The following is a 19,895-nucleotide window of genomic DNA, read 5'->3' as shown; positions in this document are numbered from 1 at the left end:
TCCTGGTAGTTCAAGTAGGTGACTTTCAAGCATTTAGTATGTAGGTTGATAGGCCCAGGAGCAGCCACTTTTACTGCTGTGGACCCAGTCTTGTCTCCCACCCAGCTCCACCTGACTCCAATTCTGTGCTGAGAGGTTTGGGAATCAGCACTGCAGATGGTGACTCAGACCACCTGGGAACTTTCCCTCTTCAGTATGTCACTGGTGCAGCCTGAATGCTCTGAGTTCCCCCAACCTAGTATAATAGATCCTTCCCATTGACCTTTCAGCTGTCCTGGGCTGCAAATCTGCCACACTCTGTCTTCTAGTGGATTCTGCCACTCTAAAATTTGTTTTGATTCACTTTTTAGAGGTATATATATATGTATATATATATATATATATATATATATATATATATATATATATGCGTGTGTGTGTGCGTGTTTGTATGTGTGTATGTGTGTATATATGTTCTGAGTTTGATATTATGCTTTGTTGGTTTGCTTATGGGAAGGATCTTTTGATATCCTGAATGGGATTTGAGTAGTCATGTATTAAGAGCTCCCCACTGACTAGTCAGATGTTGATGTTCCCCCACATGGTGATGCATGTAGGTGGTTGGATTACATTGTTCAGAGTGTAAGAGCCCTGTCCTGTTGATCTTTGTTCTAATTTCTCTGCTTATATTTGTTTTGTTTGTACTTTCTCCATGTTCAGGGTATTAATCATTAGCCTGAACTAGTCAATGACTTTTATATGTTTAATTGAAGAAGGATTGTTAACCCATTTGAAGCTGTCTTTCCTTTATAAAGTAGATCAAAGAACCTGTGCTAGCAGGCAATCCTGGGTGTGCTAGGGTGCTTGCTAATGTACTACCTCATACCTGTTAGATTGGCTAATAGGACAGAAAAGGTAAATGACAAGTGTTAGAGGCGATGTGGGAAAAATGAGATGCTAATATACTGTTGTCATAGCTGTGAATTGATTAAACCATTCTACAGAACAATTTGGTATTATGACCAAAGGGTTATAGAACCATGCATACTCTTTGACATAGCAATACCACTACTAGGTCTGTATCCCAAAAGAGATAAAAAACACGAAGGAAAAAGACCTATATATGCAAAAGCATTTATAGCAGTTCTTTTCTAGGGGTAAAGACCTGGAAATATATGGGATGTGCATCATTTGGGAAATGATTGAATAAGTTGTGGTATGTAATTATGATAGAATACTATTGTAATGTAAGAAATGATGACCAGCAACTTTTTTTGTTCTTTCTTCATTTTTCTTGAGTTTTTTTAATCTAACATATCTATTACAGATATGTTTCATGTAACAAATCTATATGGAATTGCTTGCCTTCTCAGTGAGGAGAAGTAGGGAGAGAGGAAGGGACAAAATTGGAACTCAAAGTTTTAAAAACAAATATTAAACATTATTATTTACCTGTAACAGAAAAATTAAATATTAAATAAATACAAAAAAATGAAAAGTAGCTAGAAAATACCCACCTTTCCTATAAAACGAGGTCATTCTCTCTTCAAGAAATGCAGAGTTAATGGAGAAGGGTAGCCAGTCACACATAGAGTACTCTGGTAGAAAACCACACAGAGAGAAACACTGGAGGAATAGCATTTTCTTTTCTTCTGATAACCTCATGGTACTTCTCAATGGGTGTGACCCCACTTCTGCACTGATTGCTCTACACATCTGGTCACCTTAAGCTTTACTTTCAACTTTTCAACACTAATTCTGAAATCTGTAACTGCCTCTCTTCTCTGTTACCAGGAGTCACACTTGTCAGGGCTCAGTCTTACCTCACATCCTTTTACCTAGTAAGTATTTTATTGCTTTTAAAGGGTCACTAGGGGCAAGACAGTTTTCAACCAGCCAGTGGACTAGTCAGGCTTTTAATCCATTGAGCTTCTTGGAAGAATTTCTTCATATTTGATTCAAGAACTTAACACCAAGATTTTAGATGTATCTATTGACTGCTCCCGCTCTCCACTACATATACACTATTTGTTAGAAACTATATCATTCTAAAATTTTATATGTCATATAGTTGTACCCTATTTTAAAAATAAGGAAACTGAAGCCCCAAAGGGAGGAGAGGAAGGACCATAATATTTGATACCTTATGAATCTGTCATATTAAATCCAAATTAAAATGAACATGAAAATCATAACAAGTCTGCTAAACAATTCTATAACAGTCAAACAATTATTTAAGCATAAATTTGCTGCATTTATTTGACCTAATTTCCATATTACAAACAATGAAACTGGAACTTACTTCATCAGTCACCAAGGATATGAGGACATTGTTGCTTGACCTAAATATCACTGGCTCGTGCATTGTAGTCTATCTAAAAACTTCTTTCTCTCTTTCGTAAATGATATGAACAGAATTAGGTCACGTTGTTATAAATAATAGTGATCAGTCCTTCTATGCCTTGGAGGGCTGTGACTATGGAGGAGCACAGGAGAGGTCATCCATGCCTATGAAGCATGAAACGTAAAAGGCTTATCTCTTAAAAAAAATATTTACCATGCAATACTCTCTCATTTCCTTTGTCTTTTAAATGAAAAATTGTAATAAAATCTGATAATCACCTGTATTACTAAACTGTGTCTATTAGTACAGATATACAAAAGTGATTGGAGTACCCAGGAAAGTAAAGAGAGAAACTTAATACAGCAATATTTTGTCAGAATATGATCTCTGAATGGGGGCTCAGAGCTATGATAGAGGGTCCTAATTTTCCCGGATACAAATATTTTGTTTTGGAATTTCTCTAGGCACTTCAGTCAGCAATGGTTAGTATAACATCTGGTACCTGTATTGAGGCAGATATCCAATATCTTTCCTGAGTTTCTAGTGGACTTTCATGTGGAGGTATTTTAAATTATACTTTTCTCCTCTCCCTGCATTTTGGATATTGAAAAGTTCTACTATTTTCTTTCTCCATCCCCATATCTTCTAAACAAACCCCCACAACATTGTTACCCTGAAGACTTCCTCAATCTGAAATTTTGGTTTATTCTATTTTGTTATTACTTAATCTTTTTTCTTTCTATGCCTTTGAGCTATGAGAACTAATTCAGGTCACTTCTTTTAAGGGAATTCTCTTTTTGTATTTTATTACGTAAATAACTATTTAACCACATTTTTGTTATATTCTCATCAAAGTTTTACGGTCAGATTTTATAAAATTCTATTCCTATCTTTATTTTGTTTTACAGTTGTAATGGCAGCACTTCATTAGTTGTGAAACTACTTTGAATATATAGCTAACAATGGAAACCAAAGGGTATGGACTTTTAACCAGTATATTTCCATAATTCTACGTTGTTTTCCCAAATATCTGTACACTGTTCTATTAAAAAATCATGAGTGTGACTATCTTTCTAAAACCCTTCCAAGACTGATTATTCCTGTCTTTTACCATCTTTGCCAATTTTCTGTCAGTTAAAACCTCAGAGTTGTTTTGATTTGTATTTCTTTTGTTTTATTTTGAGAAATCTTTCATATGGTTGTTAATAGTTTGGGGTTTTCTTTTTGAGAAATTTTTGCGAATATCATTTAACTTTTCTATTTGGAAATGCTTTGGTCTTACATATTTCTGTTAATTAACTGGAAACAATGATGGGTTTTGAGGAATGTTTAAATCACATGGTCATATTTATATTTTAAGAATGATTATTATAACAGCTCCACATGAATGGATCGTTAGTTCAGACCAATCAAGATTTCTCATCTCAACTATTGCTTTTTATTTCCACTCAATTCAGAATGAGTAGCACCATTTAATTAGGTTGAACCAATCACATATCACCATTTGCTGTGCAATTGACAAGTTAGAAGTGAACACACAAAATTTGAATAGTTAAGTTTTGAATCCTCCTTGTGAAGACAAGTTAAATTATTCAACTATTTCACCCACTCTCTACTTAATGGAGTTTATAGCCTGAGACTCCCAAGGATTCTCAGCCCAGTGGTGGAGCCCAAAAAACATCACCATTTGCTCATTTCTAGGTCTCCTAGAGTATCCTCAGATACCAAACAAATTAATGACCAAATAAGATACATCATGGCCTTATTTTTTGTCATATTTAGAACTTTATTTAAGTAATAATGTTATTTCTTTAAAATATATATATATATAATTTATGCATAATTATATATAATTTCTTTATTTTCAGTTTCATTTCCACAAAATTTTCTCCCCATCTCTTTGCTCCAAGACCTATCAGCCTTCCAGGCTGTCTTGGGCTAGAAATCTCTTTCACTCTGTCGTTTTTGTGGCTTCTGCTGCTCTAGAATTTGTCTACAGTCATTTTGTACAAGCATTTTATGGGTTATGGGGGTAGAACTAGAGCAGTTCTGTCCTACTCCTGTCCTTCTACTCCGCCATCTTAGCTCCACCCCTATTTTGGCCTTTTTTTTTTTTAACACTGGAAATTCAGAAGAAGCAATGGATTCATGAGAGGCTATAAACAGGCACAGGAAACATATAAAGTGCTAAATTTATTAACCACAGACACCACTGCAATCATTCTCACTCTCTTCCTCCTTAGTTAAATAAAATACGCAATTGTTAAAATTGCTATAATGTTTAAGGAAAGGCAAATCTACCCAGATCTTTGAGAGACATGACAATAAGACTTGTTGAGTTAGGATGGCTGCATAATAAAAATGGGAAGTACACTAACCAGAGTGCTTTAGATTGAGCATTTGGACTTACAGGTCAGAGTTTTTGTGCTGCCTTACATTAAGAACTTAAAGAATACTATAGACTACTGTCTGTTTTATATTCCCAGCTTCAGCTAAAGGATGATCAATGTGTAAACATGGGACTTGATATCATTTTAATGCTTCATTGTCTCCTAGGCTGGAAATCCAATCCTAAGATAAAATTGAAGATACTAGCAGCACAAGTTTATCATGGTCAGGGAAGGAAAGATAGCAAACTTGCTTCATGGATATCTGTACTAAAAGAGGAGATCCATATAAGAGATCCCTGGTACAGCCTATTCTCAGCTTGGTTTTGCATCCTGTTTTGAATTTTCTTTACCATTGGATGATATGATGGAGAGCTAGAAGATGCATATCATGATTTTTTTGTAAACTTCAGTTCTTACAGTTAAAACTTATCAACTATAATGTGTCAAGTATATTTTATGAAAATCTGAAATTACTTCTTGTATTGCATGTAGTCCAGGAAGGTTCTTCTGATAGGAAAATCTGTTAATTCTCCCTGCCCTATGAGAGGAACTGAACTTGATGTTAAAAATAAAATAGTCCAGGGGTGGGATGGTGCAGGGGTGAAGCCAACATGGTGGAGTGAAAGCAGGGACTTAGTTGATATCAGTTTAATGCTTCATTGTCTCCTAGGCTGGAAATCCAATCCTAAAATAAGATTCAAGATTCCAACAGCACAAGTTTATCATTGTCAGGGAAGGAAAGGCAGCAAACTAGCTTCATGGATATCTATACTAAAACAGGAGATCCATGTAAGAGATCCCTGGTACAGCGTATTCTCAGCTTCTGAGTTCTTAGTTCTTCCACAAATTCCTTCAGCTACCTCTAAAAAATGAATCTGAACAAATTTTAGAGTGGCAGAATCCACTAGGAGACAGAGTGTGGCAGATTTCCAGCCCAGGATAGTCTAAAAGGTTGATGGGAATTATGTGCTACACTGGACTGGGGGAGCACAGAGTACATGACCTGCACCATCACAGATTCAGCCAATGAAGAGAGAATGACTCTGGGCAATCTGAGTCACCAGCAGCAATGCCCATTCCCAAACCTCTCAGCATAGGACCGGAGTCAGGCAGAGCTGGGTAAGAGAGAAGACTGGGGCCCACAGCAGTAACAGTGGCTGCTCCTGGGGCTATCAGCCCACAGACTAAAGATTTGAAAGAAACCTACTTGAAGTTCCAGTAGCCGAGATGGTGGAGTTAATTGTAAATGTTCTCATCCTCCCTTGTTGACCTTGAAAAACACAGAGAATATTGCCCTAGCAAAAATTTTGGAATAATGGAGCCAGCAGAAGTGATGCTACAATCTTTCCGCTACAGAGGCTGAGGAGATTGATGGGGAGGGTCCCTCTTGCTGTGGCTGAAGGAGACCAGTGCAGGCCTAGAGGCACCCCAGGAAGTCTCACCCCTGTGGACTAGTAGGATCCTGAGCCCCAGAGGGATGGAAATGGTAAGCACCAATACCAGAACCCCAGGAGTGCCTTAGCACAGCCAGGGGAATTAGGCAGATGCCAGTGCAGATGGGGTTCACCAACTTTGGAGTCTACTTGTTCTCTACTGCTGCTCTAGGGAAGGAGGAGACCTCAAATGGCCAGACCACCCCTCCCTCACACCTCACTCAGTGAGCTTCAATGTTATCCCAGCGAAACTCAGAAAGACTTCACCTGGCATCCATCTTGGCACACACCAGCCGACTCAGCACCAGATATGTTGCAGCATTATATAGCTTCTAGTTGAAAGAATTAGAGGCCACAGCACACAAAGCCTGTAACCAGGCCCTTAGCTCCCAACACAAGAAATGTGGGACAGAGCCCCTGTGCCCCAGAAATAGAGATCCACTTTAAAAACCAGGGTAAAACAATCACCATGAGCAAGAAGCAAATTAGGAAGACAAACACCATAGAATCTCATTACAGGGACAGGGAAGATAAAAATACGAATTCAGAAGATGATAAAAATACGAATTCAGGTACCCTCAACTGAAACCACATGAAGAAATATGAACTGGTCTCAAGCTCAAAGAGCATTCTTGGAAGAGTTCAGGAAGGGTTTTAAAAGCCAAATTAGAGAGGGAGGAGAAAAATTGACCAATAATTTTTAAAAATACAATCAGTTCCTTAAAAAGCAAAATTGGCCAAATGGATAAAGACGCACAAAACTGTAACAGCAAGTAAAGTGGAATTTTTTGCTGTTTTTCTTAATTGAGCTTTAGCAAATCAAGTGCCTTTGATGGAGTCTTGAATCAATCAAGAATCTTTGATTTAAAAAAGTATATCTATATCTATATATATGTATATATGTGTGTGTATAATATATAGTTTTTGATAGATTTAACCCTTCATAGCAATGTAAGGACCTAAAACATTTCCAAAGGGCTCATGATGTGAAATGCCATCCACATCCAGGAAAAGAACTATGGAGTTGGAGTGCAGAATGAAGCAGACTATTTTCTCCTTTGTTATGTTGTTTTATTTTGTTTTCCTTGTGGTTTCTCCTATTAGTTTTAATTCTTCTATGAAACATGACTAATGTGTAAAAGTGTTTAATAGGAATGTATGTGTAGAACCCATATAAGATTGCATGCCATCTTGTAGAGAGAGGGGGAAGGGAGGTGGAGAAAATTTTCATCTTATGGAAGTGATTGTTGAAAACTGAAAGCAAATAAATTTGGAGGGGAAATTAAAAAATAAAGTAATCCTTTAATATGTTGGGTCTCTTTCACATAACATCTTACTCAGTTCTCCTAATTGCCATTACTATTCTGATTTAGACTCAACACAGAAGGCAAATATACTTTGAAAACCATTGAACAAGCCAGCCCCTTTTCATTACAATTGCACTGTTGGAATAATTCATTGACCTAACTCAAATGTAGTATGTTATTGAGAAACTTTTCTTTCTCCAAGAAGAACTTGTTAAGGAAACCTCTTCCTCTGGGATAAGGATTCTTAAGGTTTTGTTTGTTTTTTGGTTGCTTGTTTCTTTTTTTAATGTCATCAATCCCTTAGGTCATCTTTTGAAGCTTATGAATCCCTTTTCAGAATAATCGCTTTTAAATAATTGAAGGAAGTGCAAAATTTCTATTCACATAATGAAAATAAATATGTTTTTTCCTCGTTCAAGTTCATGAACTGTTGTTCCCCACCCCCTCCAAATTTATCTAAGTGCCTCATGGGGTTCTGTATTCCATAGGTTAACAACTCTTACTGTAGAGAATCAATGTCCAAACTCTCAAGCCTGAGTCCTATAATTGGGAGCTGCACATGGGTCACTGCCCAATAATTGTTTCTTTTCTGCCTACAAAGCTAGATTCTGTAATCCTACTCTCTAGGGAAATCAAAATCCTTCCTTCCAGCATGAATTTACAAACCATGTCCATTCTATTCTTTTGAGCCATGTGGATATATATACATATATATACACACATACACACACACAAACACACACACACATATATGCATACATGCATATGTGTACATATATCTTTTCTTTCTATAGATAGGAAACATATATGTAAATACCTATACATATGTGTTTTATATATGTATGTATGTATGTATGTGTACATATGTATCTACCTTTCCAGGAACTCTATCATATCCCCAGTTTTGCTATTTCTTGGACTGAAGAAGTTCATTTTAAGTCCTCTAATCTCTAAGGCACCCAAAAGGAAAAAAAAAACTAGAAAGGTACTAGGGCATCAGGAAGTCCTTTCTTAGGTCGCTTGAGCAATCATGTACATCTCACAATATGCTTTGGCAAAAGTCACCATTAAGTACCCTTGGTGTGTGTGGGGGGGGGGGGGGGGAGGGTGTAAAAAAGACCAAAAAACTTTCCCATCTATTTGTATTCCAGAAAAAAAAAACACAAAGGAAAAGGACTGACTATCTACCTGTCAGAGAATTTGTCCTTTGCTGAGTAGAGCTGCAATCATGTTACTGCCTATTGAATGACCATGTAGATTAGACTTAGGTCTGATTGCCATTACAAGGCCCTGTCACTGAAAAAGTGAGAATTACCTAGTCAGATATGTTTTGTATACTGAATTAATGAGCGGTAGTTTGGGGTGGTGGATGTCTTTGGTGTAAAAAACCCTACATTCACATTGTATCTGTGACACATCCTGTTCAGATTGCCATGACAAAATAAATTAAACTTTTAATATGCTCTTGAACACATTAAGATTATAAAATACAGACCTACCAAACATGGTGAAAGGAATTTTCACGCCTATAACTTCTCTACATTATAAATAAAAGAAAAGAAAACAACACCCAAATCTAGACCTAAATAAATAAATAAAAGATTAGCTTATTTTAATCACAGAGACTAAAACATACTCAGGAATTAAAGTAAAAGCAAGGTAAAACTCATCTATCTAGTCTCTTACCATCTACAGCTATTTTCTTTGTCTGGGCCAAGACAGAAAAGACTCATTCCAAAAATTCTCATTCTTTTGTTTTCTGGTTTCTTTTTCTCATTAATGTCCATATTCTTCTAACTCCCCAGAAGACATAATCATAATATTTTGGCAAAAGAGATTGAAAAACCTATGTAATTAAGGCCACATTTTCTAGATACATTATCACCTGAAGAAATTTTCTCAACTTGGGATTTCTTTCATGTTTTTTTCAAATGTTCTGAATAAAGGCAAGAACTTTTCCAAATATCTTGAAATTCTCCTTCTTTTCCTCCTTTTTCTCCTCCTTCTCCTGCTTTTCCTCCTCCTTCTCCTGTTTCTCCTCTTTCCCTTTCCTCTTCCCCTTCCCCTTCCCCTTCCATTTCCTCCTCCCCCTCCTCTTTCTTCTCCTTCTCCTTCCCTTTCCCCTTCCCCTTCTTCTTCCTCTTCCTCTTCTTCCTCTTCTTCCTCTTCTTCTCTTCTTCTTCTTCTTCTTCTTCTTCTTCTTCTTCTTCTTCTTCTTCTTCTTCTTCCTTCCCCTCCTCCTCAAAAATATGGCTCAAGAGGTGACCCGTTCCAATTACTATTAGGAAAACTAACTCACCTTATCCTCCCCAATTCATTATCATATAAAGAGAATTATAACCACTACATGTCAAACTTCAGTAGATAAGAGAGAATGAAAAGGATAAATTATGGAGCTCTAAGAGAGAGGTCCATAAGGACAATACAGTCAAACAGCTAAAAACGGAAATGATTTAGATGAGAAGAGAGGAAAAACGTGTTCACAAGAGAGTATAAGCAGAGATCCAACATGAGGTCATGCAGAGAAAAACACTGGGCATTATGAAAAAAATTCTGAGCTTGGAGCCAGAAGATTCTGGTTTCTAATCTTACTTGAGAGTGATTTCTGAGGTGATTTCTGGGTGATTTCTGAGAGAGTCACTTAACCTCTCATTGCCTCAGGTGGTTTCCATGGTTTGTTTGCTAAATCATATGTACTTGGAATCTTGGTTTGTGGAAAAGATTCACAAATAAGGGGAACTCTATGCGAAAGAAGTCACATATCCTTTGCATTCACATGCTGAGGACTCTTTCCTGAAGTACAAGGAATATATTAGATGTTTAATAAATAGTAATTGAATTAGGAAAACAAATTTGTAGGAAAAGTCTTATTAAGAAACACAGTATCACAAGACCTTACAAGGGAAAAAAAGAATGTGAAACTTTTTAACTTTAGTTTTATATACACCCATCAAAGATATTCTGAATGAGCTCTGGAGGGAAGACAAACAGTATTATCATTTTCTGTATGATTCAGTCTGTCAGGTCTTTCATGGGTTTGAGTCTCAAATGTTTATAACCTCAGAGAGTCACAGACTGTTGTTTGTCCTTCAGTGTCTTTTTCTTTTTTTTTAAATTCTGAGCTGAAGAAATAAAGCCAGTATTTTCACAACATAACACAATAGAAAAAAAAATGATTGCACATGAAACTGCAAATCTGTTATGTACAACTTACTATTCCTTTTAAATAAAGTTATCATTTAACTTTCTTTTTTTCCTCTCTCCCTCCCTTGGTGGCTACCATTAGACACAAATGTATTCGTATGTATGTGTACTCTATATGTACTTCTGTTAATCAATTCTTTCTCTAGATGCAGATAACATCTTACTTCATAGGTCCGTTGTAGTTAATTTGAGTGTTTATAACAGTCAAAATGACTTACTTGCTCAAAGGTGTTCTTAAAACAATATTGTAGTTAATACATGCACCATTTTTTCTGATCATTTAGTTCTTTATTATTTCACACAAGTTTATTCATGTTTTTCTAAGATCATTGAGCTCAACATTTGTTATAGCACAATAGTATTCCATCATGATCATATGCCACAACTTTTCAAATGTTCACCAATTGACAGAAATCCTCACAATTATCAGGTCTTTGCCACCATAAAGAGAGCTTCTGTAAATATTTTAGAACATATAGGTTCTTTTCGTTTTTGTCTAGTGATCTTGGGAAACAGATCTGGTAGTAGTATTGCTGGATCAAAAAGTAACTCATTGGGTATAATTCCAGATTGCTCTAAAAATGGTTGTATCAGTTCATGGTTCCATCAACAGTATATTAGGGTCCCAGTTTTTCCACATCTTCTTCAACATTTGTCAATTCCCCTTCTATCATTTTAGCCAGTGTGATAGGTCTAAAATGATATTTCAAGGTTGTTTCAATTTGCATTTTTTTGAATCAATAATTATTTATATCATTTTTTATATGACCATAAACTTTTTATTTCTTCATCAGAAAATTACCTATTGATATCTTTTTGCCATTTATTGACTGGAGAATAACTTGCAGTCTTGTAATTTGATAAAGTTCTTTATATATTTGAGATGAGACCTTTATTTGAGTAGCTGTCTATAATTTTCCCCAATTTTTTCCTTTCCTTCCGATCTTTAATACATTGCTTTTAATTTGTACAAAACCTTTTTAATTTAATGTAATCAAAACTATCTATTTTATGATGCTCACTACTCTCTCTCTTGTTTATTCAAAAGTTGTTCACCTACCCATATATCTGATGGGCAATATGTTCCATGTTTTTCAAATATTCTTGTAATGCCTCCTTTCATATCTAGATCAAGTAACCATTTTGACCTTGCCTTGGGAAATGGTTTAAATTATTGGTTTATGGCCTGTGTGTAATTTCTTCCATACAGTTTTTCAGCTTTCTCAAAAATTTTTATTAAATAACGAATACACCAAACTTAAATCTTTATATTTACCAAATACAAGGTTGCTATAGTCATTTGCTACTGCAAATTGGTTGTAAACTCTGTTCCACAGGTCTACTTTTTATTTCTTAACCAATACCACAGAGTTTTGATAATTAATGCCTTATAATATAGTTGAAGATCTGGTACTGCTAACTCTTCTTCCTTTACTACTTTTTTCTTTATTTCCTTTGATATTCTTGACCTTTTGTCCTTTCAAATTAATTTTGCTATTATTTTTTCTAGCTATGTAAATAACTTTTTGTAGTTTGATTTGTATGACATTGAATAAATGAATTAACTTGGGTGAAATTGTCATTTTTATTCTGTTGGAGGGGATTCTGGGAAGATGGCAGAGTAGGGTAGCAAATTCCAGGCTCTCCAAATTTCATCCACAAAAACTTCATAACATTGCTTCATAGTGAACGTAGAGTGGCAAAAATAAAAGGGTAAAACACTTGTCCCTTTAAGGCAACTTGAGAGAACCTTATGAAAGACAGACTCCAGGGGATGAGGTTTGGCCTGAGTGAAGTGTAAAGACCAACTCCACTGAGTAAACAAACAACTAGCCTTGGGGGTAGCTAGGTGGAGAAACAGCCTGGGCCTTGAGCACTTTCTCCTAACAAATTTTCACCTCACAAACTGTCACTTAATGAACAGTGAGGGGATTGGATGGCTGAATAGCGAAAGACTGAAGGACTGTCTTCTGATGCCAGTTTTAGTGGTGCTTACCAGATGTGGTCCTTGCCTGGAGTTGTGAGTAAGAAGGAATGAGCACACACCAGGTGAGTGTGGGTATCATTGGGACAATGTGACAGGGAACCCTAGCTATGACTTAGGGGAGTAGAAAACTACTTGAGGATGGGATCCCTCTCTCTCTCTCTCTCTCTCTCTCTCTCTCTCTCTCTCTCTCTCTCTCTCTCTCTCTCTCTCTCTCTCTCTCTCTCTCTCTCTCTCTCCAGACTCATGAAAGTTCAGGGGAAAGACAAAAGTAAAGAAGATTGAAGATAGCCCAGAGTACAGTGGATGACCTTGGTGTCTTCATCATCTGACCAAGCTTTTACACAGTGCCTACTTCAATCACCTTCATGGCCTTGGGAGCCATTTACTCTCACCTGCCCTGAGGAAATCTTCAGATCTTCAGAGTAAACATTCCTCTAACTCATCTATAGTTACCCTTAACCAGATTTAATTGGTCTGCTAAAATGAAAAACAAGATGTGACTGCTGTGTATGCTACAGCTTTTTGGAGCAACAGGTGAGAGTAGGGTGAAAGGTGGACATCAAAGGTGAGCAACTCTGCAAAGGATACAGCAAGCTCTCACATCAAAGGTACTAGTGCCCCTGAAATACTTCATCTATCTTAAATCTGAAGGAGAAGTTCCATCTTCTCCTCTCCAATCCTGAGGTGGCAGAAGGGTCCAACCATATCCCATCCCACACCCTTGCTTCTCTGGGCTTGCCCTGAACTGCCTTGTGAGGTTCTAGCATGTCACCTTCGTTCTTCTGAATGTCAGCTTCATTCCTCACGTGGAGAGGGGCTGTGGGAGCAGGCCCCAGTGGCCTGCTGCTAGTCTCTTTTTGCTGAATCACAAAATATTAGGATTGGGAAGGACATCAATAATGACAGTATAATTTACACAAGAAAAGAAGAACCAGTATAACATAGACAACCAATAGTCATTCAGCATCTACTTGAAAACTTTTAAGGAAAGGGAATGTGCCATTTCGTGAGAAAGCTCGTTTACCTTTAGACAGCTCTAACCAATTGGAAGAAAATGAAACCTAAGTTTGCCTCTTTGCAACTTTCACACATGTTGCTCCTTTTGTTGCCTTATAAGACCATGCAGAACAAATCTAATTCCTGCTCCCCATGAAAGCCATTCATTTATTTATTTGCTCATTTTAATATATTTTTATTGTTGTTAAATATTCCCCAATTATTTGTAAAAATAATGTTATACCCTTTAAATTGTGAGTTCCAAATTTTCTCTCCCCATCCAATACCTCCCATGTTCTTGAGAAGGCTAGCAATTTGATACTGAACGTCAATATCAATGTAATGTCATTTAAAACATATTCTCACTTGAATGTCTTCAATGCCTTTCATTTTTCTGGTTGCCCTTTTCTGGACAATTTCCTGCTTTTCAATATTCTTGTGTTTTGTTTTGTTTTGTTTTTACCATTTTTGAAAAATAAAATTGTCACTAGGGAAACTCAAGAATTCATTATCACTCCTGACTTTGATAAAAAACAATCCTGCAAAGGTTTGAAGTTCTTCTATCACAACTACGTCATACCTCTATGTTAGGCTAGTGATCTTTTCCCAAAACTCTTCATGAGCTCCTCATCTATTTTCTCTTTTTCTCCATATGATTTGTAGTATTTCCTAATTTAAAAAAACAGTAAAATTTCTCCTTTGACCTTAATTCAAATGGTCTCCATCATGCTTTTCCTATGTTGGTCTCTATATGCACCATGTGTAAACCTGTATGTAATATGTGATCGTCTTTGCTGTGCCTTTATCTCTGCTCAAATATATCCTACCATGTCTTAGTGACAGTGACTTTAACCTACTAGTTTAAAAAAAATGCTTCCTTTTATTAAGACTTTTAATTCTTCATACTTAATAACTAAACCTTGGTTATTTCTATATAAGCATTTGAGGTAATGAATGTTACTACTGATTCTGTGCTTTGATTTTGTCTCCTGTGAATTTGTGTGTCTGTTTTTGTTTTCTTTTTGACTATTGCCTATAGTATCTACAGATAAACATAAACAGTCTTCCATTCTCCCCTATCCTTTATAATTTAAATCAGTCAATCAATACATATTTATTTAAGTACCTTGTACTTAAATACTTGTATCATGTGCCAAACATTTTACTAAGTAATGGAGATATTAAAAAAGGAATAGACAGTCTCCATCTTCAAGGAATCTACAATCAAAATGTTTTAATTTAATAATTTAAACTCCTTTTGATTACATGTAAGATACTTAGAAAATATATTCTTACTACCCTTTGTTAGGTGGACTCCATGTCTGGCCAAGAATCTGTCATCCTATTTTGTAAACCATGGTCCAGAAATTCAAATTCCATTCTCAGACACTAACTGTTCACTTCCTAAATTAATATTTCTTTTTGATATTCCTTTCTTTCAATGGGCAACAGTGAAGAAAATATAATTTGCTCCCCTTTGGTCTTCATTCCTTGCCCAGAAGTTCACAATTGTTGGCAAGAATGTTTAGGTTCCTTCTGGAAAAGTCATATTGCCCATGTGAATCACCAGAAGGAGGGTAGTTGTCATCCGTTTTGATACGTCTTGGGAGATTATCTGTTATGTCATGAATACATTCCTCAAGAACAATATTGACCTCCTTATTGATGTTATCAGGATGTCAGATAACTCTCTATTCCTGAATAAGGAATTATTACTAACTAATCAGTCTTCTTTTCTTTTTCCTTTGCCTGTTATTTGATAATCTCTCACCTGATAGCTTCTATGGCTTAAGTATATAATTCTTTGAAGAACAAGCAGTTTCTACCTCCTCAGAGTATTCTCTCCTCTTCAAAAAGAGCCTCAAATCTATTTTTAAATTCTAATCATACAGTTGTTTTTTTTAATTCCTTTTCTCCTCTGTTTTACATTTTTTCATTCTCCGTATTCCTGTCAGGAGTAAAGAATCTGCTCCTCTATATTAGATTCATTTTTCTGTTTTTCTCCCATTAACTTCTGTTTCATTTAGGAACATTTTATTCTCTCTAAAAACCTGGAGTGTGGAAAGGTATTCTTCCAGTCCCTTCACCTTTTCTTCCAGTATAAGAGATCAGCCTTTACTTGGAACACAGATAAAAGCCACTCAAATGTGGCAGAAATATAAATATGGCATACTTTAAATAAGTTTCTACATAATTTCCCCTATTCTCTCTGTTGGTTGATATTTTCAGCTTTATTTTAACTACTTGTGGATGTTGATATCTCACCCTCAAAACATATTAAAACTTGAACACTCCACTCGGAAACTCCATTCAAATTTTTCCTTTTGTCTAGACAACTCTATAGCCATAACCATTGCCAATTATCCTTCATTATTGAACCAATCTCCATTCATTTGATGTATTCAACTCCACATACCATTCCACTTTAATATTTGCTTTACTTTCTAATTATTCCACTTTATTTTTGTTATTTATCTTGACTGGTCTTGTCATACATTTTCTCCTTATTTCTCCTTACTCTTCAGCATGCCTTTTAGAGTTTTAGTTATTAAACCTTCACTATCATTTTATTGAATTTTAATCCTTTTATGCTTTTATTGTTGTTTCATAATTTGTTGTCATGTCCAACTAATTGAAACACCTTTTGGGGGGTTTCTTTTCAGACATACTAGACTGGTTTAACATTTCCTTCTCCAGCTTATTTTACGGATGACGAAACTGAGGCAACAAGGGTAAATGACTTATTCAGGTTCATATAGTTAATAAATATCTTAGGCTGAAATTGAACTCAGGTCTTCCTGACTCCAGTGCTGGCTGTTTAATCATTATGCCTCCTTATTTTCCTCAGTTGTCCTTGATCATACTTCTCTTTCAACCCAGGAGTCAAATAAAGACCAGTATCTGGTCCTAGAGGCTGTTTTCCTTCATATTTTCCTTTTTTCTCCAATTTTGCAATATATTTCCTCCCAATATTCAATCTCTGACATACTTGACTAGTCCAAATCCCTGTAAATCACCTACAAGATTTCCTTCTACTCAGCTCATGTCTTTCTCCTGATCTTTCTCTTACAACCTTTACCCAAAGAAGCCTGAAGTAGAATCATTTCTTCTGGATGTTCTGACTAGCTACAGGCCAATGATTGTCAGAATTTATCACACTGATTTTTTTGGAAAAAAATTCCTACTTTTAAATTAACAGTGAAGTACATGCTATGTATGGGATGCTACTGTACTCTTTTAAAGAGTTTCACTGTGGATAGGTATTTATGGCTCCAGACCCAAGAAACAAGTTGGCCAGTAAATGGCAGTGAACATTTTTAACAGCCAGGCATCTGGCCACAAGATGGAAATGGCCAGAACAAGCAACTAGAAAGATGTTACTTCCAAAGTTGTCCTGCAAAAATCATTAATTTTTTTGATGGGCTGTGGCATGGGGTTCTATGAAATGTTCATTTGTTTGGCAGGGCTCAAGTTATATTTTCTTACCTGTCTAGAAGGAGCCACAAAAATCCTGGAGCATATTTCCTGCTGAGAGCCTCTTTAAGAGAACTTTTTTCAGGATGCTGGACTGAGAACTTGTCTCCAATTAAGTGATCAAGTGTGTGTGGAGATAGGACTGTCTTGAATATTACCAGAATGAGGTTCTTAGATTACCTTGGACTATTCCTTGAACTCTCTATAATACTAGCAAAACTATGTTTGCAAGCATTACTATAGATATCACCATAACTATAACCATAAAGGATTTCTTGAAATGGAAGGGACTTTTGGAAGTCATATAGTCCATAATCTCTTCACCTAGTCAAGATTAAACACTATAATCATAATTTGAAAATACCTTCAGACCTACTTTTTTCCCCTCTTTGGATTATTAAATTCCATACTTCTTGCCCAGTTACTCTCCTGAATTATACCGGCATCTTTCTTTGTTTTTGTTTTTGTTTTTTTGTTATTTTATTTTGCAGATTCCTCAACCCCTACTGAGTTTTGACTACCTGACTGTCAAAGGGTATAGGAAAGTTCAGACTTTCCCATTTTTTCATTATTTTCCTTTGTCTTCAACTCTCCATACTATAATTGTTAATGCTTCCATAATTTTACACAAAAGATTGAACTTTTCATATTTGGTGAAATTAATCCATGTAAGTTCCAGTTTTGCTCATCTAATTAGGCTATTTTTTGTATAAAAGGACATTCAGTGCTGTACACTATTTTGATGTAAGTTCAGAATGTATAAAGTAATATAAATTATGAAAGCAGACCTTCAGTAGTTTCTACATAAATTTTAAACTTTTAAATTACCTGACCATGTGTTACTTGATATCTGATTTTGCATTAATGTTGAAAGCAAAGAAAAGATGAAAGCCACCTTGATGGTCATTGAAGCTAGTTGTTCTCATCTGCTCATTCTGCTGGGGAAAGTCTTCACGTACTCAAGTTAGACATCCCCCTAATTCACCAACAGGTTTAAGCCTTGTCAGTTTCCCTCAATCTGGCTTAGCCTACTGGCTGAGAGATTTACCAGGGTGTAGATGTTGCGCATACTAGAGTTTCAGGTGAGACTTGAATGTCAGGTGGACACCAAAAGAGGATGAGCTGCTCTGAAAAGGCCTCAGCAAGCCCTCACACTTGGGGTGCTAGTCCTCCTTTAATACCTCAAACAAGCAATATGCTAATTACGCTTTTGAGATAGCTCCCTGTACAGCCAAGATGATTTAATATAGAGGCAGGAAGCGAGTTGCATTCTCCTAATATTCCCTTCCAAACAACTTTAAAATAATACCTCAAATTGAATTCTAGAACTGCAGAGCCAACAAAACATTAAGATGAGACATTTTTTCAGCCTGAGACAACTGAGAAGGTCAGCAGAAGTCTGTGACACCAGTATGGGAGCTGCCCTAAAGCTGACACAGTAGTAACTGGGCAAGCGGGGAATGTTAGAGGCAGTGACAGCAGCAGCTGCCTAGATACAATATTTCAAGAAATTATCAATAAAAACTGCCCTGATATTCTAGAACTTGACAGTAAAATGGAAATTTAAGGAATCCACTGATCACCTCCTGATAGAGATCTGAAAATCATAACTCCCAGTAATATTATCCTCAAATTCTAAAGTACCCATTTCATGAAAAAGTATTGTAAGCAGCCAGAAATAAACCATTCAAATATCGTGGAATCACAGTCAGGATCATATAAGATTTAGCAACTTACACATTAAAGGAGCAGATGGGTTGGAATATGATATCCCAGAAGGCAAAGGAGCAAGGATTACAACCAAAAATCATCTACTCAGCAAAACTGAGTAAAATCCTTCAGGAGAAAAAAGTGGATTTTTAATAAATTAGATGACTTTCATGCATTCCTGATGAAAAGGTATGAGCTGAATAGAAAATCTGACATTCAAATGGAAGACTAAAAAAACATAAAAAAGTAAACATGAAAGGGAAACCATAAGGGCCTCAAATACACTAAACTGTTTATGCAAGAAGATGATATATATGTAATTCCTAAGAACTTTATTATTATTAAGGCAGATATAAGCATTCAACATAGAAAGAGAGCAAAGGAGTAAATAAATTACATTGAGATGATGTCAGAAAGAATGAGAAAAAATGCACTAGAAGAAAGAGGAAGGGAGAGCTAGAAGGGAGAAGTTTTTCTCATATAAAAGAGGTATTCAATGAAGAGACTTTATAGAGGAGGGGTAATGAGGTCCATGTTAGACAATAGCTAAACCTCATTTTCATAGTAATTGGTTTAAAGAGGAAGAACTGAGATGGGTGGAGAAATTTATCCTACTCAGCTTGGGAAGTAGGAGAAGGGGGTAAGAAAAGGAGGGCAGTGATATGAGAGAGGATTAAAAAGATACATTTATTAAATACTTGTTATATGATAGAATTTAAAACTTTGACATTTAAGAAGATAGCCCTATGATAACAAGATGTCCTAAATCCCATATGATAAAAATTAAACCTATGGTGAGAAATTATAACCCACCTAAACTGTGGTCCACCAAGTCAAGCTAATCATATCATCTTTTTAAAGGAAAATGGATTAAAAGTCTTGAGATGGTCTTCAATTAGACATATCTACCACCCTCTGGAAGGGAGAAAGAAAGACATCTTAATGTCTAGCCACAAGGATGTGATTAAGGTATGAACAATGTTGGATTTTTTTTTGTTTATTTGTTTAATTCAGAGAATATTGAATTTAGAGGTTATTAAAGCAGGTAGAGTGAATCCTTTTAATTGATAT

Source organism: Notamacropus eugenii, chromosome 2 (genome assembly GCF_028372415.1).
Source record: "Notamacropus eugenii isolate mMacEug1 chromosome 2, mMacEug1.pri_v2, whole genome shotgun sequence".
NCBI classification, from domain to species: Eukaryota; Metazoa; Chordata; class Mammalia; order Diprotodontia; family Macropodidae; genus Notamacropus; species Notamacropus eugenii.
The sequence above is the reverse complement of the archived record's forward strand: the minus strand, read 5'-3'. Positions refer to the sequence as shown.